Source organism: Saimiri boliviensis, chromosome 5 (assembly GCF_048565385.1).
Source record: "Saimiri boliviensis isolate mSaiBol1 chromosome 5, mSaiBol1.pri, whole genome shotgun sequence".
NCBI lineage: Eukaryota > Metazoa > Chordata > Mammalia > Primates > Cebidae > Saimiri > Saimiri boliviensis.
The window spans coordinates 107096525-107115508 of record NC_133453.1 but is presented as its reverse complement, the minus strand read 5'-3'; positions in this window follow the sequence as shown (position 1 = coordinate 107115508).

Sequence of the window (18984 nt, the reverse complement as noted above, 5' to 3'; positions counted from 1 at the left end):
CACTCTTGCTTCTCCTCCATCTGCTGGGTCTGGCTCACCTCATAACCAAGAGTCTTAATGATGATGGCTCCTGGGAACCACCACTTTCTTGGGAAGAAGGATCCATGCAGTGTTTCTCATCAAGGAGTAAGGAGCATGCTTTTGCATTTCCATTCACATCGTGTTTCTTCCTACCTTTCTGTTGCTTTTCATTCTTTTTGCCTGCATTCCTTTTGTTTGCCTATCATATTTTCTTATTTACTTTAATACTAGCTCAAACTCTAGTTCCATCTTGAGGCTTTCCTTGGTTAGAGTACCATGAGTTCTCAATTCTCTATTTTATTACGTGAATTTGTGTTCTGTTTGTCTGGCACAGACCATAAACTGCCAGGCATTGTGTTGGCTTTCCTGAATATGTGTTATGTGCCTAACACTGTGATAAGAGCTTTCCACTTGCCAGGAAGTTTAATCAGGTGAGTAGATTTTGTTCTCTTTGTGAGCAGGCAAGCAAGCCATTCTGAGAGCTTTCATTCTCTTAGATGATTCTGTATGTATCAAAATGCTCCTTACATTTTTATTGTACCAAAGTTAGGGTTCAGTAAATTCTGGTGAATTGCTTTAATTACTGTCTTATTTTCTGTTTTTCTGGATTTTTTGTCTTTGATTAAAGTACTGAAAAAATCTTTTATTAAATTGGTAAAATGTTGTTTACTCACTGCCACATCAGTGAATTCCAGTGACTTTTTTTTGTATTTGTTAATTGCCTGTTTTTAGAGCAGTTTGGGGTTTACAGAAAAAATAAATGGGAAATACAGAGAACTGCCATATATTCCCTGACTCCCTCAACTCATCACACCAGCTATTATCAACATTTTGCATTCGTGTGATAGATTTGTTACAATTGATGAGACACTAATGATACCTTATTAACTAGAGTCTGTAGTTTACATTAGGGTTATTCTGTGTGTTGTACATTCTATGGGTTTCGGAGATGGATCCACAGTTACAGTGGTATACAGACTCATATCACTACCCTAAAATTCCTCTATATTCTACCTATTCATATCCCTCTATCCCCAAAAATCCCTTGCTGTCTCCATGAAGTCATATAGTTGAAATCATGCAGTACGAAACCTTTTAGGATGGGCTTCTTTCACCCATGCATTAAGTTTCCTCCATGCCTTTATGTGGTTTGATTGCTTGCTTCTCCTTTATTGCTGAATATTTTATTGCATGCATTACCAGAGTTTATCTTTTCAGCTACCAAAGGACATCTTGGTGGCTTCTAAGTTTTGGTGGTCATTAATAGAGCTTCTATACACATATATGGATGTTTTTCTCTAGACATGAGTTATTAACTTGGGTAAATACCAATATGGGCAAGTACAGGATTATAGGATAAGGAGATGCTTAGTTTTAGAGGAGGCTGACACCATCTTCCTAAGTGGCTTCCATTTGCATTCCTATCAGCAATGAATGAGTTCCTGCTGCTCCACATCCCCTCCAGCATTTGGTGTGGTCAGCGTTCATTCTGGATTTTGGCCATTCCTGTAAGTGTGCAGTGGTGTCTCAAGGTTGTTTCAATTTGTGTTTTCCTGCTGACATAGGATTCTGGACATCGTTTTATATGCTTATTTGCCATCTGTATGTCTTATTCAGTAAGTTCAGGTCTTTTTTTCTACTTTTTAAATTGTGTTGTTTTGTTGTTGAGTTTTAAGAGTTCTTTGTATATTGGATCTCGTCCTTGATCAGATATTTGTTTTGAGAACAATGTTATTTCCAGTCAACAGTTTTTCTTTTCATTATCTTATCCATGTCTTTTACAAATCAGAAACTTTTAATTTTAGTGGAGCTCAATTTAACTTTTTTTTCATGGAAAGTGTTTTGGTGTTGTTTTAAGTCATTGCCAAACCCAAGTCTCCGAGAATTTCTCCTATGATATCTTCTAGGAGTTCTACAGTTGTGTGTCTTAGACTATGACATGTTTTGAGTTAATTTTTGTGAACAGTGAAAAATCTATGTGCTTTTTTCTTTTTGGCACATTGATGTCTAATTTTTTCAGTACTATTTCTTGAAAAGCCTCTCTTTTCTCCATTGGAATGCCTTTGCTCCTTTGTCAAATATCAGTTGGCTATATTTGTGGGGATCCATTTCTAGAGTTTCTGTTCTGTTCCCTTGATTTGTCTCTCTTTTTTAAAAAGAAAATTTGCTGTTATCACACTATCTTAATTGTCATTGGTAGTGTCATTTCTCTGACTTTGTGTCCTTCAATATCGCATTGGCTATCTTGGGGCTTTGCCTTATATGAACTATAAAATCAGTTTATCTCTATCCGCAAAATAGCTTGCATGGATTTTAATCAAGCTTTCATTGAATGTATAGATCAAATTGGGAAGAACTGATCCCTTGGCAATGTTGTCTTCCTATCTACATATATGGAATACCTCTCCCATAATATAGATTTTATTTGATTGATTTCATCAGTTTTACAGTTTTCTTAATATGAATCTTGCATATACATATTTTGTTAGATGTATGCCTTGAGTATTTCATATTTTGGATGCTGATGTAAATAAAATTTTGTTTTTAATTTCAAATTCCAACTATTCATTGCTAATATGTAGTACATATTATATATATATAATATATAAAATATATAATAATATACATATATAGTATATATGTATATTATTATTATATAATATATTATATATTATATAATAATAATATACATAATATATATGATATATATTATGTATATAGTATATAATATATAATAATTATATACATAACATATATTATATATAATATGTATTATGTATATATAATAATATACATAATATATATTATGTATATTATATACATAATATATTATATATGCTACATATATAATATACACAATATAATATAGTATATTATATATTATATATACATATATACATATGTATACATATATATACATACATAATATATAATATATGTATTATGTATATTATATTATATATAATACACATATAATATGCATATTATATATAATATATATAATATATTATATAATATACATATATAATACGTACATATATAATATGTACGTATTATATATATAATACGTACATATATACGTATATATGTAATACATATATATGTATAAAGCAGTTGATTTTTATATGTTATGTGTTAACCTTGTATTCTGCAACCTAATTATCAATACTTACTAGTTCCAAGAGTTTTTCTTTTTTTTTGAGATGGAGTTTCACTCTTGTTACCCAGGCTGGAGTGCAATGGCGCGATCTTGGCTCACCGCAACCTCCACCTCCTGGGTTCAGGCAATTCTCCTGCCTTAACCTCCTGAGTAGCTGGGATTACAGGCATGCGCCACCATGCCCAGCTAATGTTTTTTATATTTTTAGTAGAGACGGGGTTTTACCATGTTGACCAGGATGGTCTCGATCTCTTGACCTTGTGATCCACCCGCTTCGGCCTCCCAAAGTGCTGGGATTACAGGCTTTAGCCACCGCGCCCGGCTAATTCCAGGAGTTTTTGTTGTTGTTTTCGTTGTTGTTGATTCTTTGGGATTTTCTACAGACAATCTTATCATCTGAGAACAAAGACAGTTTTATTTCTCTGTCCAATATGCATGTTTTTTGTTTCCTTTACCTTTATCGTGTTAGCATGGATTTCCAGGGCAATGTGGAATAGCAGTGGAAAGAAGAGTGGTCACTTTTGCTTTATTTCCAATTTGAGGTGAGATGCATCCAGTTTCTCATCGTTAAGTATGATGTTAGCTGTAGGATTTTGTAAATATTTTTCATGAAGTCAAGGATGTTCCACTCTGTTCCGAGTTTGCCATGTAAATGAATCTTGTTTTCTTTGTCAACAGGCAAGTCATTCTAAGAACTTTAATTTTTATCTATGATTCTATGTATATCAAAATGACCACAAAATTCCATTATTATGCAACATTTGGGGCTTAATGAAGTCAAACCAATTAATGAAATTACGAGTTTATATTTTCTTTTTCTTTTGTTCACTTGATTAATTACTGAATTAATTAAATATAGTAAAAAGCTTTCTGTATTCTCACTGCCACATACTGGTGGATTTCAGTGATTTTTCTTTCTTTGTATTTGTCTTCAGCTGAACCCTCTAAGTCAGAATTTCCCAGAATATCTTCTGATAAATGCTGGCTTCATGAGAAGTGCAGCCAAAGGGCCCTGGAGAGCACTCTTATCCTCCTTGGAAAGACAGACCCTACACCGCCTTATTGACAACTCTGAGAAATTCAATAGCAAAGAATCCTGACGAACTCTGCCACACATGCCCGATTGTGAACTTACCTTTAACTTTTCAGCCACAGACACTCCACGAATTTAGTGATCCACAAAATACACCTTGAGTTACACTTCTAGTGGTTGTGTCCAGGTCAGAGAATACATAATGCACAGATACTGTTCTTTCTCCACTAAATATATCTTCAGGCACATATGGGATATTGATACATCCTGCACAGCCAACTTCCTTTCTGAATTTATAGTCTGACTTATTTCTCAGACAAGGTGAGGGGTATTCCAGCTGTGGATGTAGGTGATAGTGAATACTGAATTTGGTAGAATTACTCTATGGCCAGCTTCGAAAAAAATACTAGAGCTATTTCTTGCTCCTCACGAGATGGGGGAGGTAGAGAAACTGAATAGCCCATTGTGTCACTGAGACCCAGTCTCTGCTCGTCCCTGGGCCTCTCTAATTTTATCAGCAGGAGAATTAGCCTCCAGCATCTCCCCACCTCTAGTTTGGTGGGCCTGCCTGCACCTCCATTCTGACCAATTATCCTCATCGTCCCGTGGTCCTTACTCAACAAATGTGTGTCCTGGGACTGGAGCTACTGACATCCCATCGTCAACTAGACTGGCAGGAACTGTGAAGGGTAAGGCAGAAAGTGTTATGCCGGCTTTTCCAAAGAGCCTTAAAAAAGAAAAAAGAAAAAGAAAAAGAAAAGCAAAAAACCATGCTGTCAGGGTAACATCTAACATCTCTTTCCCTTTCAACTCTGTAAAAATACAAGGTACCTTATAACCTAGTGATTCCCAGTAGAATATGTATTTATATTTTAAAAAGCTTTAAGAGTTCTTTAACATACTGGGGTTATCATTGAAGTATTTATGGCAAATTATAATATAAAGTAACAGCCTCACTCTGTGGCTAGTTACCTTATTATAGGGTCATAAAATGAGTAAGAATAAAATTGGAGGGGAACTTGGAGGTCACTGGCCTGACTTTCAAAGCGGAGCAGGAATCCTTCAAGCTTTCTTGTGGGAATCATTCACCCCTGCCTTAACTCCTCCAGCGAGGGCAGCTTTACAGCCCTGCACCACTGGTTCTGCTCTGGGGCAGCCCCTTTCATTGCCAGGAGCAAGGATGCTGCAGTCTTAGTCCTGAACCACCTTGCCTTTCTCCAAAGCCCTGACACTGACCTGCAAAGATAGAGCCCACTTTAACCTTGGCTTAAGATTGACCTCGTCACTGCCAAGGTTAGTTGGCCATAAAATACCCCTAATACCAACTGAAGATTGATCTCTTTCAAAGACTGATGCTGGACAGAGAGCCATCCGCTAGCCTCAGGCACAGGCTCACTCCTAAACTGAGGCTTGAAACTTCAGCAGCCTCCTCCTTTTCAACATTGCTTCGTGAACTCTACCTCACTGAAACTTCCAAAGACTCCTGGGGAAGAAGCCATGGCATCACTGATGGAGGGCCAGAGAGGAGTCTCAGTGTGTCCCAAACCACACACACCCAGGAGGCAGACAAGCCAAGGCCCGAATCTCGTGTTAGCTGTCGTCTCCCTAAGGGGTCTCGGCAGTGCTGTTCCCAGGGCGCTCACCCTCAGCGTGCAAAGGGGCGATCTGGTGTGCTCGTTATAGATGCAGAGTCCCGAAGCTGCCTACTTACGGACTCTGGAGCACCTGTTTCCTACAGCCCACCCTGCCCCTGGGGAGAGACCATGGCAGGTGGCTCTCAGGCTGCAATATCATGTGCTGACTGGCTAGATCAGGAGGCCAGACCTTGATCACGAAAGGACGCTCACCCTCCTCAGCACAGCCGGCAACCATAGTGGTGTGCAATGGTTTCTATCCCTGCTCTGAGGAACATGCCCCCATAGAACCCCTAATAGAGGGACTCCGCAGCGCCACCTCTAGCTACCTCCACAGGAGCTTCCCAAATAACCCAGGTAGAATCCAAATATCCTCCCTCTGATTCCCTAGTGATCCTGTCGCATTTTCCCAAAACTGTAAAACCACAAGTTTGCAAGGGCCCTTAAAGTCGTCCCGCTCCAGCCAAGCTTTTATCCATTTCGTTTTGCTTTATCACTACAAAATGTAAAACTTGCTATTTTATGTTTCCATTTGCAGTTCTCTTGGACACTGTTCAACTCCTTGGTATATGCCATCATTGTGAGCCATAATGCTGTTTTATCTGATAAATATTTATCAGGTACATATCATGTACTCAACACTGTGCCAGTCCACAGCAAAGAACATAACAAAATAGACATGTCCCTGTACTGCTTCAGAAATTTGACTTTATGCTCCATTGTTTTAATTGAGATCTTACTCATATGGAAAAAAATAACGAGTCAGACAGTATGTTAAAGCTATCTATGCTTTGACAAAAAATGTCCACTCATGCCTGTTTGGAGTCACTTTGCATTATAAAGTCACACTTTGTAATAAAGTGGCAGAAACCATTACAAGTGTGCAGACAGAGAGACAGACACCATGAAACTGTGTGGCTGTGGGGATGCCTGTAGATGGGAGAATGCCCGCAGTCAGAGGCCAAGTGTCATCCTCAGCAAGGACCTCAAGGTCAGAGGGCATGGCACATGTGTCTCCATTTCTGGTATCTTCATGGCACACTGAGAGCCCAGAGGGACCTGGGTCCGTGTTGGAGGATGGATTAAGGGTAGGTGGATGTGTGGAATGCTAGACAGTGTGTACGCATGCATGAATGTGCTGGAGACCACAATCCTAAGGGAGCTAACACAGAAACAAAAAACCAAATACTTGACGTTCAGACTTGTAACTGCTAGGTAAACAATGGGTATACAGGGACATAAAGATAGAAACAGTAGAAGGTGGGGACAACACAAGTAGGGAGGGAGGGAGCGGGGCAATGGCTGAGAAACTATGGATTTGGTGCCATGCTTGCTCTATGGGTGATGGGCACACTAGAAGCCAAACCCCAGCACTATGCAATATATCCATGTGGCACACTGGCACATGTTCCCCTTGAATCTAAAATAAAAAAAGATAGGATTGGTAGATGAATGGATGGGAAGATGATGGATCAGAGTCTAGTTTTCATTAGAGCACAGATGCTCAAGGTTTTTTAAAAAATTTACAGTACCAAATTAATCTCTTAAATGGTGAAGAAAGAAAAAAAAGGAATTATTTTGCTCTTAATTCTTGTCATCAAGAAAGAAGAAATCCAATGGCTGATGTAAAAGTGAGATCCTGAGAGCTGTTGCGTTCTTAGGACTGGAGCACCTGGCCTGATACACAGTGGGCTGCCACTGTCTCCACACTGTTTTCATTGCATCCCAGGACAAAAGTTCTCTCATACTCATCCATAACCAGATCACAGGACACAGTAGGAAATACTAAGTGAATGATGACTGAATGATGACCTTACTCAGCCCCCTTTTCCATCTGGCTAATTCCTACTTCTCTCTGAGATGTCAGCTCGGCTGCCACCCCCTTTTGAAGTCTCCTGTGAAGTGTCCAGGACAGATGGAGCACACAGGAAACCCCTCCGCCAGAACATTCATCTCGCTGTGGAATCGCCATCGTCCCCACTGTTAGAATAAAAGGCAGGGACGATACTTACCCCACGGATGATCCCATGACTAAGACAATGTCCCTCACGGAGTCAACACCAATAAGTAACTGTGGGATGAGACAATCAATCCTGCACAGCCTTGGTGCTGAAGCTGGTGTTGCAGCTTAGTCTGAAATGCTGACAAGTCATGGTAGATGTAACCTTATGTAAATGATTGAAGTAAAGATATCCCTGCTTCACCGACCAGGGTGGTACCTGTCACTCACCTGTGCATGCAGGTGAAGTGGAGAGCTCTCTAGGCAGAGCCAGGGTCACTCTCTAAAGCCTCTTCACTCCTACTTCAATACAGGCCTCTGTGGAAGCCAAGAGCCCTCCCACTCCCTGTGGAGATGGCTTGTTCTGAGTTCCCATAGCAAGGCCCTTCAAAAAAGCAATGTTGTTTCACCTCCTAATACTCAGAGACCCAGGCAGGCCTGTGTGTCTTGTTTCAGGAAGTATCACTTCAGAATGAGCAAGATCCATCCTAGTAAAACAAACTCTTCAAAGAATGCAGGTTTTGACAGTGTGCGGTCATGATGCACGCGTATTTTTCCATAAACATTTACTAAGTGCATAGTCAGTGCCAAGAGATGGGGTAGATGCTGCGAGTGCAGGAGCACGCCACTCTTTATAATTTCTTTGAGAAGTAGATGACATTATCTCTGCTTTAAAAATGAAGACAACCAGTTGCTGCGGCTCACGCCTGTAATCCCAGCCCTTTGGGAGGCCAAGGCAGGTGGATTACCTGAGGTCAGGAGATCGAGACTAGCCTGGCCAACATGGTGAAACCCCATTTCTACTAAAAATACAAAAATTATCTGCACATGATGGCAGGTGCCTGAAATCCCAGCTACTTGGGAGGCAGGAGAATCACTTGAACCTGGGAAGCAAAGGTTGCAGTGAGCCCAGATCACGTTACTGCACTCCAACGTGAGTGATGAAGTGAGACATTGTCTGAACAACAACAATGAAGGCACTGGGGCTGAGAAAAGTTAAATAAATAGCATGGCGTATCCAACAACATATTTGCATAATTCCGAAGTTTGTGCTCTGTCTTCTCCAAGGCAGGATCAGATACCTTTTTTAACCATTACAAGAAGACCCAACACATGAACTATCTCCCTACACTGAGCAGGCTCACATGGTTCAAAATTGTCCCTTGCTCAATCTTTTTGCACTCCTAAGTCCTGCAAAGCCTCATACCATATGGTCTGGAAGCCCCCAAGAAGAATTTCATATGTGTCCACACGTCACCTACCCCGGAGATACTGTGGTCTTCTGCCTGGAGTTGCCCTCAGCATGCTGGGGTGAAGGTTCCTCCCTCCGGGAGCAGGGTCTCAGAGTCTCAGTGCTTAGGCTTTGATGCCTTTGTGAGGTCTTAGTGAAGCAGCTCTCAATCTTAAGTCTAGGCACCCTACACCCCATGAGACCCATCTCAGTCAACTTGGGCTGCTAAAACAAAATATCGTAGACTTTGGTGATTTGTAAACTACACAAATTTGTCAGTTTACTGTTCTGGTGTGTGGGAAGTCTAAGATCGAGGTGCCGGCAGATCCGATGTCTGCTGAGGATCGGTTTTCTGGTTCATAGACGGTGTCCTTGCATGGAAAGAGGAGGGAGAAGTCTCTCAGGGGCCTCTTTTGTAAGAACACTGATCCCTTTCGTGAGAACTCCACCCTCATTAACTAATCACCCCTCAAAGGCCCTGTCCCCTAAAGTCTCATCTTGGAGGTTAGAATTTCACCATATGAATTTGGGGGTCACAAACATTCTATTGTAAGCAAGACCCAATCCTGAGACCACAGGGAGCATGCCCAGGGAGAGCAAGTCACCCCACATCCGCACCCGACCTGCGGTCCCCTGTGTTACTAGTGTAGACTGACCGTGTTGCCTCAACCCTTCCTTCCTTCTCCTGCAAGCTCTTCAGTCCCTGTGAAAATAGATTTCTCTTGCTCCATCCATGCAAACTTTTAGGGTCTATTTTGGAACTTTGCTACATAAATATCATCTTAATATAGTTGAAGACGCCCAGGTTCTGTACAGAACAGAGAAGTTCTGTACTACCAAGAACAGAGAAGCAGAAGGCTAGGTGTCCACTGCTGTCTGTCAAGGACAGTGCATGAAATGGGCTCATTTGGGTTTAGCTCCTGTGCTCTTCTCTGCCTGCCTCGTGGTGAGGTTATGTGAGGATGGGAAAGTTCCAAGCTCCAGAATCCTGTCCTGAAGTGCAGTGGCAGTGACTTTCTCCCCTCTAATCTTGCTCACAGGTGTCTCCGCAGGATTCCCTCCGAGTCTACAGGGCACTCTGCTCTGGCTCTGCTCTCTGAGATACCTCACATGGTGTCAGCTTCCTACTGCCAACCACGGTCACTTCATCACAACCACTCTTCAGTGGGCTCACGGTGAACTTTGCTTTGACTCAGCTCTCTGCAGCAGGTGGGCAGGGAGCTCCCAGTCCCTATTTGGAAGCCCACTCAATCAGACAGGCCATGGCTTCTGGATGAGCACCTTCTCTGGGAATTAGTAGAGCAAAAAGGCAAGCACATCCCAGGAGAGAAGAGGGGAGAGGACAGACAGACTCCGCACCCACAGGCAGGAGAGGAGCTTTGCAGACTCAAGTGAAGAGACCGTCTGTGGGTCCAGGCCTCTGGTTACTGAGCTGAGAAAAGACTATAAAGAAGGGACAGTGTGGCCAGAACATCAAGGAAGCAACACCAGGGCTGGGGAGGATGGCACCAGCTGCAGCCTTTCTGCTTCTGCGTCTTGGATCGGTCCACATTTGGTATGGCTTTTTCTCACCAACTGTAGACTGATGTGGAATGGGTGGCCACACAGCCTGTGGATTCTGATGCACTTGCTTCTGTGACTCAGGGCTCCTTTGCTCAACAAGTGACACGGTCATTGTGAGACTGCTCATGACACAACTGTCTGCAAGAAACTTGTGGCCTCAGGAAACACACATACCTCTGCAGACACATGCATACACCTGCACACACACTTCATTATGTCCAGCAGTGACGGATCCCTGAAATTGATCGTCTGGGTTCTGCTGCCCTGATTTGGGTTGGAGATCTTTAATGGTTTTACAGAAGCCAGCTAAAAAACCCATAAAGTAGCCCTGAAGAATTTATGGTGTTTTTCTGAATATTTAATAGGAGCTGCTGGAAAACTTAACCACACATTACTGAGACTGGTAGGTGGCTTGCTGTTTTATTTGAAGGGAAATGTGCTTGGTAATCTTGCTTTGCATAAAATGCTTCTCTAAAGAAGAAAAACGATATTAAATGGTGACCTGGGGTGAGGACCATGACACAGAGAGCTTGGGCTGGTAAATCAAGCCAAGAGTGAGGAGTGGCATCAACCAAACACCCTCAGAAACCATCCATTCCCCCACGGGCTCTGCCTGGTATTAATCCTCCTGATTCTTCAGGGTGTGCAAAGTTGCCCTTCAATGTGCCCCAGAGGAGCTGTTTGGACAGCCAAGATCCATCTTGTGAAGAGCCCCCTCTAGGGTGGGGAAAAGAGCTCTGGGTAAGAAGGGCAAAATGAGGCAAGGTGTGGGGACTGGGCCTGGTAGAGAAAGTCTTGGGTTCCTCTGTCACTATCCCTGTTACTTTGCAAGACAAAAGACAAAATCCATGGAGCCAACCATCCTTGGAAGTGCATATATGGGAAAGATGGAGATGGACTCCTGGTCCTGGGTTTCTGAAACAAAAAAAAATAGCCAAAAGATAAATAAAATAAAATAAAATAGAACAATTCTAATTTTAGTGGGGAAATCTGCTAAGCCAGGCCTTTAATGTTTTATTCTCTGTCGAGAGACTCCTATGCAAAGCTGGCAGCTTGCCTAAGAATTGGAAGGGAATGTGCAGTGCCTAGGAGCTCAGAGATGGAAGGGACAGCACTCTTTTCCTGGTTTCCCTTGGATCCAAAGTGTGGGCATGTGTTGGGGAGAGCTATTGAGTAACCCTGATGGCCTGGGGTTGCCCTAGCCAAATCCAGGTGCATGGAGGTCATGAAGCTCTTAGGTTAGCAAACTCTGGAGAAGGCAGGCCAGTGGCAGCAATGGCCAGGCAGTAAGCGTGGGGCTTCTCATGGTCTGCCTCCTGGGTCAACCTGCTCCTCAAAATGGTGGCTCTGAATGAGCCAAAGAGTGGTGATGTTGGAAGCCGTCTTTCCTGTACATCAATTTCAACGGAGGGATGCTTTGTCCTCCCCATAGCCTTCAAGGCCTGGAGGAGCAGATGCTGTGGGGGAACACATGCAGGGGAGGTTAGGTCCAGCCATGGGGGGAGCCCTCCTTCTTAGGCTGCCTGTACGAATGCCCCTGCCCTGGCCTGCATAGTCCCTGGTATGGTGATCGGAAGCTCCCACTCAAGGCAAGAGGGCCGAGATGGGGTGCACCCAGCATCAGCAGTATAGGCATGGACCAGCAGTGACTGCCATGCACCAGCTGAGGCTCCTGGGCACCTCTGTGCCCATGCAGCATGGTGAGTGAGCCTCCCCGGGGAGCACAGTGTACCTGTTCTTGCTGTGCTGTGAGGCCCCTACCCAGGGGACAGGAACTGATCCTCGGCTCTTGGGGTGTTTGGAAGCATGTAAGCGCCCGGGGGGTTGCTGGGCTTCCTGGGTGGGAGGGGCTGGGGGTGGAAGGCTGTAACAGAAGTTGCCGATGGTTCTTTTTTTCTTTTTTTTTTTTACTTTGAAATGTTACAGAAAGAGCATACACTGCACTCCAGGGCTGAAAGTGAACGCCCCAGTCATACGTGAGTTGGGTTACCCAAAAAGTCATCATTAAACAAGTATTTGTCACTCCTTCCCCAAAAAACTATATAAAGGGCCTTGGTCAGCATATTATTGTGGCTTTAAAAATCAATTAGAAAGGCTGGGCATGGTGGCTTATGCCTGTCATCCCATCACTTTGGGCGTTCGAGGTGGGCAGATCACTTGAGGTCAGGAGTTCTAGACGAGGCTGGCCAACATGGCAAAACCTCATCCCTACTAAAAATACAAAAATTAGTTTGGTGTGGTGGTGAGCGCCTGTAATCTCAGCTACTAAGGAGGCTGAGGCATGAGAATGGCTTGAACCCTGGAGGTGGAGGTTGTAGTGAGTGGAGATTGTGTTGCTGCACTCCAGCCTGGTGAAAGAGCGAGACTCCGTCTCAAAAAAAAAAATCAATTAGAGATAGTTAAGTTCTAAAGGATTAAGCTGTGTATTAGGATTAAAAATACATAGAATACATGTAAGTAATTCTATTTTTTAAATGTGTGTATCTAAACATACACTTTTTTTTTACTATAAAAATCCTACAATTTGTTAGTTTTAGAGTTGTCTGTCCCCTCCCCAGCATCGCCAGGGCCTTTCCTTTTTAGTAATGCAGAGATCGCCAATGATATGAAGCCATTTTGGTCCAGCAGTCCACACCCTCCATAGTCTCTTAGTAACATCTTAAATCAACTGATTTAGACAGAAGTTCTTCAGTCTTCAAGGCCAAAAGGTCTCCCGTGATACATGGGCCTTCAGATAAATGTGTGTATAACATAACACCTTATTTCTTAGTTTCAAAGGGGTGCTTCTGATCTAAAACTTCATACTGGTCCATTCGTTTCCCTGTCTCTTTTGAAGTTGTCTCCACCTAGATGAAAAAGTCTGTGAGGGCCGGTTCTGGGTCCTACCGGGTCACCACACCTGCAGGTGGCTTTTGGGTCTGGTGACACTGGAGGGGAATATCATCTGCCTGTGGGTAAGGCAGGGCAGAGACAGAAAAGGCCTCTTAGAGACCCTTAGAGACATGGCTTCATTGATCAGCTTTGGAGCTTATCCCACTGTCTTTAGGCGAGATGAGACTGTCATTGTATATGCTGCGTTAGCCGGGCTTTCTACAGCTAGTGAGTGAAAATACATCCTACGATGTAACATATCTGCCTTGGAGAAAAATGCATTATCCTGCAAGGATCTACGCAATGTAGTGGAACAATCCAAAGCTGCCAGAATATCACATTTCCATCATCAAATCAAGTTCCGGTTTAAAAGCTTCCCCTAGTGGATAGTTTCTTTGCTACTTTTTTGCATTTCAAAACACCTGTGCATATTCGTAACATATCCCTTAACATTCTGCTTTGTAATGCTTCTTTGTCCATATTTCTTCCACTTACACCAGGCTATAAGCTTCTTACAATCCAGGAAATTTTTTTTCTCTATTTGACTTTGAATTCCTAGGGTTGTTTCTGATGTTTCATATATGCAAAGTAAATATTTATTGATAGATTTGATGCACTCATTAAAAATGCATGTTTATAGACAGATCCTCTAAAAATAGTATTTATTAGGCTTTCTGTTAACTGACTGTAGTTAAGTTACTTACATACATCTTTGCAGCTGGTCTTCCCCTTTCCTGATTCTTTGGCCAAAGGGAGCAGGCTTTTTGGTTTGATCTTCTTATCCACACCTGCTAGCAGTTCCAGCTTGCAGGACTCTTTGGAGCATAGTCTGGCATGTACAGGATTTTTTCTGTTGTTTCTTTTTTCTATTTTTTTTTTTTTTTTTTTGAGACAGAGTCTCATTCTGTTGCCCAGGCTGGAGTGCAGTAGTGCAATCTTGGCTCACTGCAAACTCCGCTTCCCCAATTCAAGTGATTGTCCTGCTTCAGCCTACTGAGTAGCTGGGATTATAGGCACGTGCTACCACGCCTGGCTATTTTTTGTATTTTCAGTAGAAATGGGGTTTCACCATGTTGGTCAGGTGGGTCTCGACCTCCTGACCTCATTATCTGCCTGCCTTGGCATCCCGAAGTGCTGGGATTACAGGCATCTGCTACCACGCCTGGCTAATTTTTGTATTTTTAGTAGAGATGGGATTTTACCATGTTGGTCAGGCGGGTCTCAACCTCCTGACCTCGGGATCTGCCTGCCTTGGCCTTCCAAAGTGCTGGGATTACAGGCATGAGCCACCCCACCCGGTCTGTACAGGAAATTTTTAAAAAGTCAAGGGACACACCAGTGTTGATCCTCAAGTCTTGAGGTCGGCAGCACTCTGCCTTTTTCTCTCTGTCTCTCAGAGTCCTCTCATGTCTGCTTAGTGACTCCCAGGGATTTTCACAGTGCTTAGAGGAAGAAGTGTGGAAAAGGCATCTCCGTCATCTTGTCCCAGGACATAAAAAGACTCATTTATATACATTTTTATTTTATACTCATGCATATTAGAAACTAAGTAATAAAAGAAATGACTAATCTTAAAAAAAATAAAAGGAGAGCACTTTGGCCTCTTCCTCCCTTCCCCAAACCAAAGAGAAGACATGTCCCCCCACTAGCCAAGTCGGGCTCCAGCAGGTGCTGCTCAGGGAACCTGGGGGTTCAATAAATAAGTGTCCCAACTCCTTGGCTAGGGGCTGCTCTGATCTGCAGATGCATGGCTTGTGTGCGTTGCTATTAGAGGGGATGATTTGTTACTCGCAGAGGTCAGGATTGAGATGATAGGGAGGCTTAGGAAACATGCTTTAACCAAAACCGAGTAAATTTCAGTCATCGTCTCTGGGTTTTATTCTCCAACGGGTGGCCCCATCCTCCCTGTCTGGGCTGGTGCCCATTCCATCAGCACCCTGAGGCTAAGGGAAGGGCAGACCCTCTTCGTGTGTGTGTCTCCAGGCCCACGCACAGTGCCGGCACATAGTAGGGCCTGCTGTACATGCCACCTTGCTAGCGTGGAAGTCTCTGCTGAGCCTCTGCAGTAGAATCCACGCGGTCCTTCCAGAGGGGCTGCCGGAGCACATGAGGCCTTAGGAAGCGCTCTGGTTAGGCGACCTGGAAGCTGCTCACTCACACAGAGAATACACGAGGTCAGATCGTCTGGGATTAGAGGGACCTTCTGTAAAGGATTTTTATTTGAGAGAGCTTCTGGAGTATGTGAGTCTCATTCCTCCCCCAGACCAAAAGATTAAAAGAGAAAATCAGGTTTCCTTTTACCCTTTCTAACAGGGCCATTGTGGGTGAGGGTGCAGGTGAAGAGGTCTCAGTAAAGATGCTGGAAATGCATCCTGGGAGCAGCAGGGGTGAGAATGAGGTGAGCAAACAGCACTCCAATGGCACCAGTGTGCACTCATGCAGGACAAGGACACCTGCAGCAGATGCCATTGACAGCGAGGTGGCAGTAGAGTCAGAATGAGAACTTCCAGGGGAGAATCCACTTAAATATCTTCCAGGCCCAGAGCATAAGGCCAATTTCCACCACAGCACTCAGGAAAGAGTGTAGGAGATTGGTTAGGGTGGTGGGAAAATTACAGGAAAGATGCAAACCTTCTTGGAAGGCCAGGAGGTTTTGCAAAAGCTTAGGGAAAGGGTTATGGCTGAAGGCAGCCTGATTCTCTTACCTTGAGCTAATGGTAAAGGGCAGATAACAAAGCTGTGCAAAGGAATTTATCTAGATAGGTTTGTTTACCTGTGTCTTGGGAAGCCTTTAATCATCTATGGGCGGGACTACCCCCTACTGGAGGGGGAGGGTCCAACCATGTTAATTACCCACAAATGGTGTTTGCTCTAGGCCTTTGCCATTAAATCTGAACTAAATAAATGCGAGTGTGTCTCGCTTATCAGGGCTGCACTTTCTCATTGGCTGTGCTAAGCCATCACACTCACAGGCAAAATACCTGTATCTGCATACTTGTTTATCTGTCCCTCAGCTGGAGTCTGTGGGACAGCCTCCCAAAAAGAGCATCCCTACCTCCTTTCCTTCCCCTCTGCACACCCGTTTCTCAGCAAGGTGGTGGATGGAGGGGAGGGAGAGGGAAATGGGACAGAAATGGGACCATGCCTTGCCCTAGGACTTAGGACAGCACGATGCCCCTCTGCAATCCACCCCAGGAGGGACCTGAGAAGACGTCTTATTTTAAAATAGAGTTAGAAATTTTGATTAATACAGGAGATTATAAATGTTTAGTTACTGAAATAGACAGTGTCAGCCGGCTTGCAGTGACTGTGAGAAATCTCACTAACAAAAAGTGACGGGATTAGCTCAGGCCCTCCCAGTGGCAGCAACGGAAATGGCTCTCCAGCATAAGGATAAAGGGGAGGCAGGAAAAGCAAATCGCCTTCCCTTCTCATCACAACCACTTCTCTGCATCTTGTGCCACTGACTGAGGGCCTGCCACATGTAGGTGGCATGTTCAGAGCCTTCAGGGTAATGTGTCACTGTCTCCTGGGACCCTTTTCTCTGAGTGCCATTGTCCCCACTTCATGGGAGTCAACAGGCTCCAATACATCACACAACTCCCCACAGACCTCACAGGTAGGAAGCAGCAAAGCAGCACTTCAGACTCAGGTCTGCCTAGCTCCAGAGCTCCTGCTGTTTCTAAGTGTGTAGGCAGCTCTTCTCTTGAGTGTCTTCTACTTGCCATGGAAGGTGCTGGAGGCACCATGCTGAGAAGAATCCCTGTGTCTTCTGCCTTCTCATGGAGCCTCTAGATTAGTGGACACGTGAGGCATTCACAGGATACTCACAAATACACTTGTGTGCAGCGTCTGATCACCAGAAAAGATGAGTGTTTCCGAGAAAAGCAAGACATCTAGGGCAGCATGGGAAGAGGCCAGCTGTGCATCAGGGAGGCTCCAGATGTGGGAATGAGCAGATAATTAGGAGGAGACAGAGAAAGAAGTAGCATTCCAGCACACGGCACTGCTTAAAAAAAGAGATTCGGGTCTTGAAGTCAGGGACTGGAGTGGCAGGAAGGTGCTGGAGGCTGGGGCAATGGGAGGAAGAAAGAGTGACATGATGAAGGCCAGTCAGCAGGGGTGGTGGAGGGCGGTCTGCAGGGGCCACTGTATGGGGCATTGTAGTTCATGGCAAGAAGTGTCTTCATCTTAAGAGTCAGTTACTTCCTTCCCACCCTGTAATTGAGACCTTGGGTCTGCCGATTCACGGATCCACGGCTTCCTTTTCAGGTAGGGGTAAGGTTCACACTGGAGCAGCAAGTATCATGTAGATAGCTCACTAGCTGGGTGACCCCCAATTTTGTGTCCCCTCACTTTAATAAGGGAATAATCATGGCACCTATTTCACAGGGTCGTGGTGAGAAATAAATAAGATCCTGTAAAGCAAGTGATGCCCAACCAAACCAGCCTGGAGCAAAATGTCTCAGGTGTGTTAGTTATGGTCATTATTTTCCTAAACTATCCCCAAGAAGCCGACAAGGGACCGCCCTCACTGTTGACTTCCAGGGAACTAGTGTGTGACTATTCTAAACCATGGGGGCTATAAAAGCTAGCGTTTGGGGTGAGCAGCATTCTCCCTTGCCTTCATGATCAGAGGATGAATTTCTGAGTAGTTTCACCTGCCTCTGTCCTCACTAAGTGAAATACAAACTTCCCTGTAGGTCATTCTGTCCTGCTGTGAAATGAGCAATCTAAACATAGTAATTTAGCAAATAAGAAAATAAAATCAAATGTATAGGCATGCACAAGGCTGCCTAACCAGAGAAAGGATGGGAACACATTTCTGTGTTCTCATTCAGAGTAAAAGCCCAGACATTTGTTTCAAGGGGTGGTTGGAAGTGGAGCAGGGTGGTGGTGGGGGTAACACTTTATGTCAAGCAAAGGTGGAGAACAGTAGCATTGCATCACTCTGATAGCATGTGGACCCAAAGATGTGAGTGGGGAGAGTGTCTTTCAAAACACTCTAAATTCTAAAATTAAGTCCACGGCAGTAAAAGGAATGTGGAGGAATCAAGTGAGGAAGACCACAGAAGGGAGATCAATGGGTATAATTCCATTCTTTTCCATCCAGCTGGATTCATTAATAATTCATTCGGCCATACCCAAGCACGAGCAGAGTGCACAGCTGTCCACTGGGCCAGTGTGGTGTGAGCTTCAGATGGCGAAGCCTTCTCCCCAGTGTATGTCTTGTACCCAATATCTAATGCTTTCAAGGGCTCTTTGGTTTCTCTTCATAAGTTAAGACCTTAGATGTGGTTAATTGTTTGTCCTTAAAAGGAATAAAACTTTTCTGCTGATAAGAGAAAAGAAAAAAGCTTGCATTGATCAAAAGTGCAGGTGTTTTAGTATCTGTGCTTTGTGTTTTGGATATCCAGTTTGCAATGGAAAAACAGATTTGTGTAGAGCATGTACATATCTAATTTTTCACCT